The 15,554-nt window shown below is 39.0% G+C and overlaps 1 long non-coding RNA gene across 5 annotated transcripts in view; it reads left to right on the top strand.

Moving 5' to 3' along the window:
* Nucleotides 1–15,145, top strand: part of LOC309649476 — a 201,724-nt gene extending 186,579 nt beyond the window's left edge. For 4 of the 5 annotated variants that reach the window (XR_014257129.1, XR_014257130.1, XR_014257131.1 and 1 more), the window contains one exon: nt 12,835–13,357. This is a non-coding gene — a long non-coding RNA (uncharacterized lncRNA). Of the gene's footprint in view, nt 1–12,834; nt 13,358–13,702 lie in introns of those variants that run through there. The other variant, XR_014257128.1, reaches the window with a different exon arrangement.
* Nucleotides 15,146–15,554: the final 409 nt, after the last annotated feature.

Raw genomic sequence — 15,554 nt, 5'->3', positions numbered from 1 at the left:
ATCACCTTGGAAACCATAGCTATAAGGAAGTCTGGAAAATATCTTCTTATTTTCCACTATTCCAACCTCTGAAGTACAGGAAGACACATGAGAAGGAGGCTGGAGTGGGTGTTGAGAGAACAAGTATGAAGTATTTGCCACTCTGCCAACTCAGCTTTACCTGTGGTTCTTTGTGTCAGAGCTGTCATTGTTCAGAATTGGAGACAAAGAGCAACGGGAATATATAGTGGAGTTTGTTTCATGCACGTGATGCTGAGGGAGAAAAATTTACAGGGTATAGGAAATAGAGGAAACAGAACAATCATTAGCATTTAGAGGACCTCAACAATAATAGCAAATACCAACTAGCTATAGTGGATCCAATAACTGAGTAATTTCAACAGCATCCTAAGTGGTCTCCTATTACTACCCCTGTCTCCTTCAATCGCGTCTCTACACAATGATCAAAGTGACTTGATAAAACTTAAGGCACCTCAAGGTGCTCGTCTGCTCAAAACTCCCCAGTGACATCCCTTCTCACTCCCTTCGCTCAGAGAAGAGCTGTAACCCCCCATCTGTCACTCTGCCCCTTTGTTCTTCCAATGTGCTGGGTACACTCCACCTCTTGCTCTGCTGCTCTCTTTGCCTGGAATATTCTTCCCCCAGGTACCTGTGGGACCTATTCCCAAAAGTCATCTTCTCAGTAAGTCCTTCGCTCGCTACCTTACCTCAAATTGCATCCCCCAGCTTCCCTCAACTTCCTATCCATCTTCCTCTTTATTTTCTCCTTAGCATTTGTTTCCAGTGGACCAAATTTATCTTGTTTAAATCGTCCCTCTCCATCCCCTCAAATGTAAGCTCAATATAGGTAGAGATTGTTACACCCCTTTTTTCACTACTGTCTCCACAGAAACCAGCACAGTGCCTGGTGCATGATAGGTGCTTCATGAATATTTATTGAATCAAAGAATAAATGAACAAGCTGGTTAAATGAAAGAACTTTTGGATGGATGAAAAAATAAAAAAGCTTTTCCCATAGAGAGATAAAATGTAAAAGGGATTTCTAAGGAGGCATAAAGGGAATTTTCTAAAACCCTTTTCCTTTTGGGGTATCACTGGGGGCAAGACTGTGGAGGTGCTTTCTGCCAGCCATCTACTAGAGAACCCTTGGGGCTGACAGAGCTCTGGTGGGGAAGGAACACTATCCTGGAGCCAGGAACGCAGGCTGTATCCCTGCCTCTGCCTCTAGCTAGATAAGTTTGGGGAAGCCCTTTCTGCTCACTTGGGCCCTGATTTTACTGGTGGAGAAACTTAGGCTGCTATGGGCTCTGACTTTCTTCCATGGTGGATTGCACTGAAAGAACAATTCATTGATAAGTGATTCAAACTCTGTGGGTGTATCTCCAAAGACTCAAGAGCTACATTTTTAGCCTATGAATTTCCTCCAGAAATGCTTGTGGCAGCAGAAATTTCTCCACTCCACCCCATGGAGCGGGGCTGTGTCCACTGGGCTGTGGGCTGCTAACGGTCAAAGCTCATGAGGATGTCTGTGGCCTGCCTCTTTAGGACACCGTGTTCCATTTGCTGCAGCAATCTTGTGGTCCAATTTTTATTTCTACTTTAAATACACAAGCTTTCTCTACACATTTCACGTGAGTATCTTGAGGGAATCCAGGGACATTTTTCTTTAACCTGCCTGAAATTTGTTTTGGCAGAAGTTCTGAAGGCTGAAGTCTTGAGAGATTTGGGTTTTGTTAAATTATAGACATAATTTCAGTGAGGTTAAATAGCTCAGGCAAAAATTGGAGTGCCCTCCCATCATTTCTGCCCGTGAAACTCTACCCATCCTGCAAGGCCTGACTCTAGTGCTGTCTCATCCAGAGAGCTTTCCCAGGTCATCAGAGCTAGAAGGGCATTCTCTTCTCCCCGAGGCTGTGTGCTAACAGAGCATGTAAAGGGAAGCCGGACAGATAAGGGTTTGAATCCCAGATCTTGCTGGTGGGTAACCTTGACCAAGTTTCCCAATTTCTCTAAGACTCAGATTTCTCAATTGTAAATGGTGATAGTGAAAATGGTAGTAGGTAACATTTATTGAGTGCGTACTGTCAAGCACTATGTTAGATATTTTACATCATCTATTTTACTCAATCCTCTTAAGAACCCTGTGGGACAAGACATTTTATTATGTCTTCTCTATATATGAGGAAACTGAAGGTAAAAATGAAATGATAATATCTCACTGAGTGATGAAGATTAAATTTAAAAAATATGGATCATGGCATTAATTAAGCACTTAATAAATGTAAGTTCCTTCTCCATTGTAGTCATTAAACCAGCTTGGGTATGTCATTCTCACAACACTTACCCTGTGTTGCCTTATATTATGACTCTGTAGAAGTAGTGAGATGTACAGGATGGGAAGTAAGAGCCTGGGCTCTAACCCTTGGACATGTTACTTAATTTTTGTGAACGTTGATCTCCTCAACTATAAAATAGGAGGAATGCTACTGTGAAGGTTCATCGAACTGATATATAATCTAAAATAATGCCTGGCACATAATAGCTATTACTATTATTATTTATCAAGAATGTCAAAATCTATATTCCTCTTCAGTTTGAAGTTACCTGAGGAATAAAACAGGTCTTTTCCATTGTTGTACCCCTTTGTGACCCCATCCTGTGTCTTGTATGTTATGAAATTACTTCTCAAAGTGCACCCAAAGTGGCACCTGAATTAGAATGTCCTGAAAGCTTGATAAAAGGAAGATTCCTGGGCATCTCCCCAAACTCAATGGATTATGATCTCTGGCAGTGACCCAGGATTTTGTATTTTACCAATCTCCTCAGTTAAGTTCTATGGACCCTGATGTTTGAGGACCACTCTACTCAGGGCGCCAAATATCTATGAGTGAAATAAACAAGTGGATGGATGATCAAAGCAATTTTTTTTTTCCCATGTGACACAGCTTGCATGATCTTAGTTCCCCGACTAGGGACTAAACTCTGGGGCCACGGCAGTGAAAGTGCCGAGTCTTAACCACTGGACCGCCAGAAAAGTCCCCAAAGCAATTTGTTTAAGTATGCATTTTTCAAAAGTAATGGAAAGAAAAACTCCCAATAGTGCTAATAATTTTGGGTTAAAAAGATTCTGGTCTTGCTCTTCAGCATACAGTTTTGGATCCCACTTACTCATTTGGCTTATTCTTGCCCCAAATGCTCCTTCAGTCCATTTCCTTGGGGAGGTGGAGTAGTTATCTATTGAGGCACAGGTCTTCAATAGACTCTGAAAATTTCCTAAGAACTGCGAGTGTCCAGCTGATTCCTCAGCAACATAGACTTACCCACGCTCTGGGTGCCTGCCTGTAAGTATCATTCTAAAGCTCTATCGAGATGAATTATATTAATGGAGTCTATAAGAAAACAAACACCTCCAAACTTTCAGAACTTTTAGTTGGGATAAAAGTCTTTTCAGCCTCAACATTTTAGCAAAGAAATTGAAATCTTGAGTTACGTGAATCATATGAATCATATACATAGACATTTTGGATTTATTTTTTATCCCAAGTTTCTTTTTTAAGGACATTTCTTAAAGCACTGCTAAACAAAAGATTATTTTTCTATAAAGACTTGTCACACCAACATCTCAGTAGAAATGCCGCCCCTTTAGAAATAAAAAGGAGGGAAGACAGAAAGTGATGTGGTCAGCAGAGTAATAAATTAAATTCACCTGGCAGAGTTTGTTCTTCAGGTCTGAAACATGTAAAAGAACACATTTCTAGTGAATGAAAAAAAAAAATTCCACAGAAAGAAAGACCAGTTCTGAAACATGAAAAGAGAGGTTACTGCTCCCAAACCCTGACTCCAGCGTAAATGGCAGGTTCGGGTTAAGAGTCATAGTTCCTGGGTAATTTCCATACCAAATGTGCAAAATTTTACAAGCCAAAACAAAAGCTCTCAAGCCCAACAAAGCCCAAGCTAATTTAATTTCTCCCACAGAAAAGAAAGATGATAACAACCTAGAATTGAATACTTTTGTCATTAAAGGTTGCTATATTTTAAATTTTTCATTGATTTGGGTAGTAAAAAACTACACACTAATATATCTTCTTCCAGGAGGTAGTAACTGCAATATGCTAAAGAGCTCAAAGTCAAAAGTTCTATAGGGTTTGTGTAGCATCTGCACTAGCATATTTCTTACCCAGTAAAGCCTCAATTTCTTCATCTGCAAAACTAGAAACAGACCTGTGCTTTTTTCAAAGGGTGGTTGTGAGGATTATATGTTAAAATGTCTATAAAGCTCTTAGCACAGTTCACTGCACACTGTAAGACCTTAGTAAATGCTAGTTGTTATATTTATACAAGCTTCAGCCTGGAGACAAAGATTTCTACCTTTATTGGAATGAATAACTGATGCTCATGACCTCAATAATAATGAGATATTATGTTGTGTAGCCCTGGCAGAGGAACTAAAGGAAAAGTGGAGACTAAATAATATGGAAGAAAAGCCAATTACTTGAGCAGCAGGGGGTGATTGATGTACACTAGTTGGATATATCTTAAAGGAGATGGTACTTCTAGACATGCCTCATGTCACCAAGAAACTCCATGCCAACAGTAAATTATTGTCATGTATTTAGGCAATAATGCCAAATGCAACACCAGATTTATCTGAGTTCTAGTTTTAGGAAAAATAGCCATCTGTTAACTCCTTTTTCTCTGAGGAATACAAAACACTTCGTATGAATTTTTACATTTTCAAAGATTATATTGTGTTAGTGAGGGAGTGGGGAATATTAATTTCTATTTTCTGTTGGGTAGAAGCAGGCCCAAGAAGATAAAACTGCTTTCATAAAATCACATAACTGAAACAGAACCTCAGTCTCTTAATAACTAAATTTCAAACTCAATCCAGTAAAGCTCACTGCATTTCACATGGGCTTCACGTGCACAGTATCTCTGCTTCTTTTTGGTTTCATTTTCAAGAGTAATAATTCATAAATTTCAACCAGTTCCATGGTTTTTCCCATCACTGGCTCTCTGGACATGTTCAGGGTGTTTGTCTTTTCGGCTTCAACGTAAATGCTATGCAGGTGTGAGCCTCGTGCTGGGCAGAATTGGAAAGCAGTGCAGTCATGAAGGCTCTGGAGAACCACACCTTTGGTTTTTCATTACAAGTGAACCAAGTTGGGATCAAATCTGAGATCTGAGGGAGAAGGGCCTGAATCACTGGACGTGGCCTCAGCGTCCAAGCAGGATGTATCAGGTGTGGTTGGGGGAAACTTGAGGACCAGAGAGATGGCTGTCCCGAAAGGAGCCCCAGTCCATGGGGGACCTTTTATGCCTGGCAAATGAGTGTGGGGATTTGAGATAATGATCAGTCAGGATGAGAAAGCTGAGCTAGAAGAATCTTCTAGAAGCTGAGAGGTCATTAACACAATGCCTATAGTGTTAAAACAAACAAACAAAAAATAGAATCCATAAAGAAATGATAGCCCTATAACACACAGGCAGAAAGTAAATGAAATAAGAGAAAACAACTTTTTGGTTCCAGCTTTAGACGTCAGTTACTTTTCTCAGAAATAACAAATGTGTATTTCTTGAAAAACATACCTTAGGGAAAGAATCAGAAATGCAGGAAAGATTTCTGTTAGAAGATGTTCATCATTGTGTTATTCATGTTAGTAAAATAATGGAACAAAATGTAACACTCAACAATAGGAAAATTTTAAATAATTTGAATATTTTATTGATGCAATAAATATTGATACAATGAAATAAATATTTATTGATACAATAAATAATGATACAGTGAAATAGTAGACATCCATTAAATAACAAGTTTCCAAAGAATGTTTTATCACAATATTATATTTAAGTGAAAAAGTAAGACATAAAACTGTGCATACAATGTGGTTTTGATTATGTAAAAGAAACACAAAGACACACACACACACAGATTGGAAGTAAATACACCATAAAGGAAACAATGATACTCTATCTCTGGGTGATGAACTTGTTGGAGATTTTATATTCTTCTTTGTTTAAATTTTTAAAAGACTTAAAAATACAACTCACATATCTTTTCAATAATCTGAAGAAATATTATCTGAAGAAAGATGATGTGACAAACCCACATAGAAAAATGGTCAATGTGCCTGGCAACCAATTTTTTCTACTAAAACGACTTGTGCATTCTAAATCTGGAGAAAAACAATTTCAAATTAATCTTCTGCAACACCACTCCCGTGGCTACCTTGATTCAAACTTTCAGAAATTCACAAAGACCACGCCACTCAGCTGGCCTCAGGAATGCAGATGTCTGAGTCATTTCCCTTTGGCCATGTGGGGAACATCATCCCCATATATCCAGAGCTGTAAGCAGGCCAAGTCCTGTCATTTTCTGTGGGCAAAGGGAGGGAAGGAGCTACGTGATGGCATGCACAGAATCACGTATCATCTCTTGTGCCATTACGTCTTACCAGCTTTCTGAAGGCACAAACGTTTCAATGCTCTGTTCATTTTTTCCTCTCAAGAATGTGGCCAAAATTTGATGTGTGTAGAAGATGTCTATTTAGCCTCCCTTCCTCAGCATTCTCCCCAGTCATTCAAATATGTGGTAGGAAAAGAAAACTGATTTGCATTACAACTTTTTATTCTCTGCATTGAATTCTCTCTAGTTATTGTTTATTTGGCTTTGAAATGTTCTCCTTTTGAGAAATGAGCATTTGCATACACTGCAGATAGGACTATAAATTGGTATAATATTTTGGGGGAGATCTCTTAATCATAAACAAACACATATAGATGTGTACCTATAACTTTACCTATATATATTAAGAGTCTTGAAAGTATCTTTAAAGTACACTTTCACACCAAAATGCCACTTATAATCAGTCAAAAGAAGATAGTTTAAAATTTCTTCCCATTTTGGTACTATTGTTCTCACATGAAATTTGATTTAAATAACAACAGTGAACATCATGTGTCATTGGCAACTTTTGGATAAAACTACGAAGCTCTGAGAAAGGTAAAAAGAAACCAGCATCTGTTGAGAATTTTCTGTGTGCCAGACATTTTCCCAAGCTTATCTTACTTAATTCTCAAGCTGAGGTAGATGATGGACAGCTTCTCTTTAATCCCTCTTGTCCTGTAAGCCCTTTGCACTGGAATATAATTCTTCTGGAACATTTTCTCACAATGTTCTCATACAAAGTGATTGATACCATCCTGTTTTCTTCAAAACCTTGATGATCAACTGATTGCTGAGGTTGGGACTGGAAACTATCTTATGATGGTGGGATAGGGGTCTTTGAAGGCATCTCAAGCAACACCACAGTGGAGAAGCACAAAGACTTCCGGAAAGGAAATAGTTCATGGGACCAAGAATCAATGTGTAAGATATAACTTTCATTCAACCTAGCCTCAGCAAGGTGTAAACAGATATTTCCACAAAGAACCAGAAGCTCTCTTAAGGGACTTGTGTCCATTATCCTTCATTTTGAATCTAATCATTGTACCATATTACTTGAGAAAATGCACCAAATTACAAAAATATATAACTTTTCCTCTAATGGGTTAAATTACCAGAAAGTTTATGAAATGGAAGAAATGAACATTAATTCCACCTCCTCTAAGTTTAGGAAATTTAATCTTTTTGAACTGATTTGATAGTTTGGTTTTGGCTTTTAAGGTCCTTTGCTCTTTTTCTAATCTAGTATTTATAAGGAAAGAAAGACTTGATTTTTATAAATTCCTTCCTCCATTAATTAAAAATACCCTGAGTCTTCCCAGGAGTTGAAGTAAAAAATAAGGTTTCATATAGACGTCTTTCTTCTAATGACCACAGAAGTGGAGTTTAACATTTAGGAAACATGTACCTTATTTTCTCTGGAGTGTTATTTATTAGGAATGCATCATTAGTCACTTCATGGAGAATGCTTCCAAGACAGTGTGGCCGGATAATATCTTAACTGCAGTTTGATGCGGATAAAAAAACCCTTTACAATTATAGGGCAGAAAAATAATGCAAGCTTCATTTAGGCAAAGCTTTTTGGCCTAGACAACTTTTAGAACTGAGTGACCCAGGGAAGGTCTGGAACTTAAGTGAACATGAAGACTGTTATTATAATTGACACCTGGGTTTGGTACCTAAAAGCTGCGAGAAAAGAACACAATTACAGATCACAATAGGACAAGATAGATTCCCTCTATATATTGCTCTTCACCCAACACTTTTATCATTACCAAGATGAGTATATAAATCACTCCCTGATCATTCTTCATATGTTCCCCAGATTGTAGTTCATTTTCCTGAGCCTCAACTTATTGTACTTTGCTGGACCGTAAGACCAGAATGTGATATTGAAACCAGGCCCATATTCTTCAGAGCTCTACTATTTATATTACTCAACCTCCGTGGTCGTGCTGAGTGCCAAATCTATAGAATTCTTCCACCCCCATCAAAAGCTTCCTGGATTTTTAAGCAAGATGATACCCTTTATTACTTCTTAGTGGCTCATGTACAATTTAGGGAAACCCTCAAGAAGTCCATTCACCTTGCCTAGTTCTGGTTACTTCAGAATCCATACCGTATAACACACATAGTGGCTCTGTGACAGAAAGATCCTGAAGCTGTGTGGGTCCAGGTACATATGTTGTCCTGACAGCTGAAGGGTGCTTTTAACTCTTAGGGAAAGTGCTATGATTGTGGCCGAGTATACACAGATCATTAGCTTTTTTTTCCTCCTAGGTGAAAAATAATCACTAACTGTGATCTTTCCCTGGAGTTTAACTTGAATGACAGGCAGAAAGAACACTGCTAAGAACAAAGCACTTCTAGGCCTGGAGAAGGGAATGGTGGAGAAAAGAGGTAGCCTTTTTTAAAGTCTCTTGAGTTGTAAGTGGAGGCACAAAGGAAGCCAGAATCAAAGAGATTCTTTCATAAAACTGGTAATAATTATTATTGGTTATAATTTAAATACTTGATTGCACCAATGTATTCAAAAAAAGCTGTGGTTTGGTCGTGTCTCCAGAAATTACAGAATATAAAACAAAGTTGGAAAGTTGCAAATGGACCTGATTTTGTAAAAGGAAGCAAGAGCATTTGAAATTTAAATAGCAGTCATGGAAATTATTTTGCAAAATAATTTATTAGGGGAAGCAGAAAGAAATCTGAATGAAAAAGAATAAGATATCACATGCGTTTTTTACAAAACAACATAAAAGGGAGCTTTAAGGATGCCTTCCAAGATGTAGTAATAAGAATCGGTAATATAATGCAGGGATGGGGCCTGATGGGTGGAAGCAGGAAAATAAGTAAACAGTTACACATTAGAATAGATTTCATCTTAGGGGTGAGGAGCCAAGTGACAGCTTTTGCAGCGAGACCACCATATTCTTGACATTCCTTGTCTCCATCAAGAAACCATGAGCATTTGGCAGAAGATTCCAGCAAGGTCTTGGTCCTTCTATGGCCTTTATGTTTGGCAAGAAGTTCTGAAAAGTACTTCCTGCCAAACCTTACACCCTTTACATCCTGAACTTTCTGGGAATTCCAGCCCTCCTTGGAGGAATGAGATGTTGATTTTCATCCTTCCCTGCCAGGTCCAGAGAAGTTTAGCACTGCCAAGGGCTGGTGTCAACTATACAATCTTGATATAACATGCAAAGATCAAATATAGATCATTAAGTTTGAAGTTGCTAATGATCACTGATTCATTAACAAGTCAACAGAAATATTGACCAAGCATCCCCAATGTGTAAGGCATAATATCAGAGCTATATCAATGAATTTAAGATATAGTAGCAATCAAGAAATCTACAATCTCATTGTAGAACAGACATTAGACATTAGCTCTTAGTAGGTATTGTTAGTTTTTCATGGAAATAAACATGAATGGCATGATCAACAAGAACCATCAAGTTCAGGTAAAGTGACAGATCCCCAGGGACTAGAGGGGCTCCCATACCTTCAGGAAATAAGGGGACCTGAGGAAGGAGGGGAGCAAACAAACATACATTCTTGATAACCTTTTATGGGTCAAGCTCCACATTTATTCTTTCATTTAATCCTCTCAGCAAGTGTCCAAGGTAGATTTTATTCTTATTTTTATAGATGAGAGCACAGAAGCCTAAAGATGCTTAGAAACTTGCCAAAGTTACAAAACGAATAGACAGCAGAGTCAGAATTTGACCCACGTCTGACCGAGCTCACCATCTTATACTCCTAACTTCATTATGAAGGATGGCTGAAGTTGATAGACTAAGAAACAACCACAGAGCAACTTCCACACAGTTTGGCACGTACTTTCTCAATATGCACCTGCATAGACAGTTAAAATTCGTCCAACGGTTAACGGCTCTCTTAGTGAAGTGGTGGAGAGAGAAATAAGATAGCCTAACACATAAGCGGTAAGTGCTACAATTGGGTTTTTAGCTAAATGTTGTCTGGTTTTGTGCTCTCCCAGAAGCAGACCCAGAGATAAGGATTCAAATGCAAATATTCAATAGTATAAAAAGGCAAGCAGGAAATATTCATAGAAAAGTGGGGGAACAAGACAGGAAAGAGCATGTAGAGGGTGACGTAGTAAGCCAGTCACCGCCATGGATGACTGGAACATAATCTTGCAGGGGATCTCTGGAAAACAGTGGAGAACACAAATCTCAGAAGCACCCATCCAAGAAGTCATCAGAGCTGGAGGATTTATACCCTAGTTCCAACCAGTCATTGGTTAAGAGCAGAGGGATGGTGGAGTTGGGGTAGTTAATTCCCTGGTACTTCTTGTCTGCCATGAGCACAGGCAGAGTCCCATCTGAGGCTTGGAGGAAAGCCCCAGAAGGTCATGCAGACACAATTGAGGCTGGCTGTCTTGAGTGACACAGGTAAGACTCAAGGGTTATGGGCAGGGCACTGGCAGCACCTATAAACACCAGTATCTTTGGTGCAGATCTTGTAATATTCTCTATTACTCCAGCCCTTTTGATGTGTAGGATTATGTAGGCCATTGTCTCTCAAACTTCAAAGTGCATAGGAAGCTCTTGGGAAGCTTGTTAACAAAGCAGATTCTGGGACCTCATCCATTGAGAGTCACCTGTAGTTCAGGGATGGAGTCTAGGAATTTATGTCATTAATAAGTATCCCAGGTGATTCTGACCCACATGGTCCATGGGTCACACACTGAGAAACAATGCCTGGAATCTCCATGTATTACATGGAAAACAGATGAACAGGGGAAGGCCATGTGATAAAGTGAAAAGAAGATGGTATTTGGATCAAGATATCCTTGGATATAAATGCTGGCTCCATTACTTAGTGACCTAAGAAAAATTACATAATCTCTTTGTTTCATTTTTTTTTTTTAATCTATAAAATGGAGAGAAAAGCATACACTTGGACTGTTTTCTATGAGCGTTAAATAAGATAACTGGTAGAAGAATCCAGAGCACTATGTGTCATGTGGTAAACATCAGTGTTAATTCTTTGATTTTTTTTCTCAGAAGATTGAAATCTGTTGACAAAGTGATACCAATGGCATTTGACAGTTAATGCTGTTTGACAAATTATACCTGACTAGAAGAAAACTCGATGACAAAATAATGCAGGCCTTAGCTCTAAAATTTCCCCCCAATTTCTCAGTGCACCTACAAATTAAGTTATTTTTTACCTTCCACTTACAACTGCATTACATAATGATTACCCTGGGGCTATAAATAGAAGTGTCCAAGTTCCAAGAGACAGATCAGGTTAATTTGGCTCCAGATCTGGCTCAAGGACCTGGACTGCAGACTTTCACTCTTAGACACTGACTTTCCATACTGAGAAACTTTGGTTTATTGGCTCTTTGTGTTTCTAGGGAAGATATTTTCTCAGTATACACTGAGAAGAGAAGGAAAGGTGCCAAGAAAAAGATTAGAGATAAAACTGACTATAATTTTGAATAGATTGTACTTATTTATTGTTATTATCACATCAAACTGATTGACAATCAGAATGAATTTGGGATTATAATGGTATTACCACGATATAGACCTCAAGAGATGAATATTAGAGCAAAAAACAATGTGCTTTGTACTTAACAGATACTCAAGTGTTCATTGAATTTAATGACATCATTCAGGACACATAGTCACCTTCATGCTTCTCCAAGATCTCTAGATAGTTCACTCTCTCTGCCTCATCTTTACCTCGGTCACCTAGTTTGGCTTAAATATTAACCGAATCTCTCTTACCTTAATTTAGAGTAAGTGACTTCTACTTGGTCCTCAGGAATTTAGAGGAAAATGTATCAAAGAGCAAAGCTTTGTTAGCTACTCCCAAGACTGGCTGACTTAATCTCATAACCAAAACATGGGTAGGACAATAGTGAAGATTTTAGAAGAAAAATCTTTTTCTATAAATGTTGATCTCATTTAGTCCTGATAGGGATCACAGGGGCCACGTACCATAGAGTATGATGCTGCCCTCAAGCATGATGCCAGAGCACCTGTTTCTTTAAGCTTAGGTACATGAGCTATGCAGTCACCCTCTTAACATCACCAGAGAGATAAACACTGCTGGACATGAAGCCTGCAGCACAAGCCACGTGGGAACCCCACTCGAGTGCACCTCCCAAAGCAGTCACTTCCCCGTGCTTATGAAACCTCATACAAGCCTCTGTGTCCCTGTCCTTTCAAGTGAAAGCCTTTTGCTTTAGTCTCCCAGGCCTTCCCTGACCCACAAAAGGCTGGCTTAAGAGTTAATGATTAGGAAGTGAAGATTTAGAAACAAAGAATAGCCTTCGGGACGGGAAACTGGTAACCATTTAGACTGTAAACCAGCCACCTTCTCTGACCCACATTCCTAAATTGTTTGCACAGGAAGCAGACCCCACCAGATAAAAACTGCTGACCTCAAGCTCAGAGACCCCAGACCAGCTGAAACCAGAAGATTGGTGATGCTCAAAACTTCACCTCGATGCCAACCAATTCAAGAACTGTGTGCGAGCTGCTCACACACCCTGCAGCCCCATCCCTCACATTGCCTTTAACAGTCCTTTGCCTGCACCGAGATGTCAAGATGGTTTCTAAGGACACGAGTCCACCGTCTTCTTGGTTAGCGTGCTTTCTCGAATAAAGTCACTGTCTTTGCCTCAACACCTTGCCACTCGACCTATTGGCCTGTTGTGCAGCGAGTAGCCGAACCTGACTTTGGTAACACTTCCACAGGAAAACCAGTGTGGTCTGGTGGTATAAGGATGGGCTTGAGGGCTGATGCACCTCGTCCTGGTCCAGGTTGTGCCTGATTCTTCTTGCTTAGGGACCTGGATCAAGTCACATCTCTACACTCTCATTTTCTCTAATGTACAATTATGGAGTTTGAATAAATGATCACTAAACTCTCCTTCATCCCTGGAGGTGGTTTTTCTAAGGAGAACACATCAGGATAACCAATGATACATCTGATTCTCATTACCTGCAGCCATTATGTCCTCTAAGTAGCCAAGAACACTGAATTAGCAAACACTGAACCATGCTCTTAGGGGAAATACAGAGTTAGGTTCCTGCAAGCCTCAGAGCACAACATTTTCATCAACTGATCAATACATAACCTTGTTTTATGTGTGTGTCTATTTAAAGACTCCTTATTTAATATATATTGTTAACTTATTAACATTGAACTCATGGCCAACAGCACTATAAACTTGTGCCTGAATAAAACTTATCTAACGTTTATTTTCTCAATAAGGTACATTACGGCCTTCTTGTGCTTGGGAACACAGCATTTCAGCACTCTGCTTGGGGACCATTTCAAACAGATGAATTCACCAACAAAAAGTACAAAATGCTAAAAACTCCGCATTAAATAGACTGTGGAAGGGACACATTTACAGTTTTGAGAGTTGAAACAAGAAGGCAGAGCATCGCCTTGTCCAGCCTCAGCTGGGAACATGTGCATCAGGCTATTCAAATTTTTTGACACTCGGCGCACAGCCAAGAATGACTATGAAAGGACCACAAATATTTATTTGGAAGTTACAAATAAATTTTAGCGAGTAGGCAAATCTGTAAATATGGAACCCATGAATAATGAGAATCAACTGTACCAATGTAAAATAAAAATAAATTATTGTGTTACTTTAAAGTCTCTTGCTTCTAAAAACAGCAGACTTTCTTCCAAATCTTGACTTCAAGCTGTGTAGTAATCTCCTAAATTCCCCTACACGTTCGTTAAAATTACAACTCCATCTCATAGATGGTGACATGCAGAGATGAAGCAGCTTCCTGAATGTCCCCAGGCAATGCAACAACCAAGCCAGGATAACTCAGGAGTGTGAAACTAAGCCTGTGGTTGGCCCACTGGACTGTCCTGTTCCTGCTCAATTACTCACAGAAAAGATGTTCTCCCTTCTGGACCTGTTAGTTAAGTCCTGTGCTTAGGCTCCGTGGTGGAAGTCTGCAAATTGTTCTGGGACACACATTTTGGAATTGCAGCAAGTGATTATAATTTTGTCCTCTAAGAGTGTTATCTAAGGATTAACTGGCTGTTCTTTTACCACATTTTTTTTCTTTTTTTTGTCTCAGAGATGGAATAGCTGACATTTTACCCCCACCCCCTGTATACAGGCAAGTTTTAATGCCATAGCCTCAATTAGGACGTTCCCATCTGGGCTACTATAATGCATGTACTTGAGAACCATATGGGGCTAATCACTGTTCCTTTTCTGTAGGGCAAGAAACACTTTCTATTCCTTTTTAAAATTTCCCTCTCTTCCCCAGGATGTCTGTAGCAGTGCCTGGGGCATAGAGCACACCGTAAACACGTTGATGAAATTGAATTCTCTTCCACCATGAAAATTTTCCCAACATTTCCAGTTGGGGAAGTGTAGTTGGAGCGGAACAATGGAGAAACATGTCCAAAAGAATTTACATAACTTGTCTAAAGTCACTAAGCTAGTAAATGCAGAACTATGATTGAAACTTAGAGCCTGTTTTTCGTTTTTTTTTTAACCAGGACCTATGGCTTAGTTTATTTGTAGTGGTAATGCCTTATATTTCACCAGGTGTAGTTTCAAATGAATTGGTAATTCCAGTTTACAAAAAAAAATTCTATTCTACTGCTTATTGCCTAGGGCTTCACAGGTAGACAAAAAGAATTGTGAAGATAATAAGGATTGGGAAGTATTCAGGTTAAAAAGAACAGTCATTTACCAGTTGCTCTATGAGATTTACATCAAAGTTCTCTATCAAGAAACAAGAATGTAGCCATTCAGTGAGAGAACCATTCTATGATGTTTATCTTTCAAGAAAATGAAAATTAATGAAAGTAATTATATCACAAATTGAGTGCAAACAGTATCAGACAACTCTAAACAGTACACAAAATGGCTTTTATTTCACATCCACTCATCTTTCAAGTAATTACACAGCTTCTATATTATCACACAAGAAGACAAGTAACTGGCATTCTCTTCTCTCCAGTATTAGATGTTGGACATTGTTGGTCTGCCTGGAACTGAGAAGATAATACAAACTTCATTACATAGATGATGCTCAGAAAGCTTAATATTTCCAAAAGATTCTTCTGTATCAATTATGTG

The sequence above is a fragment of the Balaenoptera physalus genome (genome assembly GCF_965194825.1).
Source record: "Balaenoptera physalus genome assembly, chromosome: 1".
In the NCBI taxonomy this organism is placed as follows: domain Eukaryota; kingdom Metazoa; phylum Chordata; class Mammalia; order Artiodactyla; family Balaenopteridae; genus Balaenoptera; species Balaenoptera physalus.
This window is presented reverse-complemented; position numbering and strand designations above follow the sequence as displayed.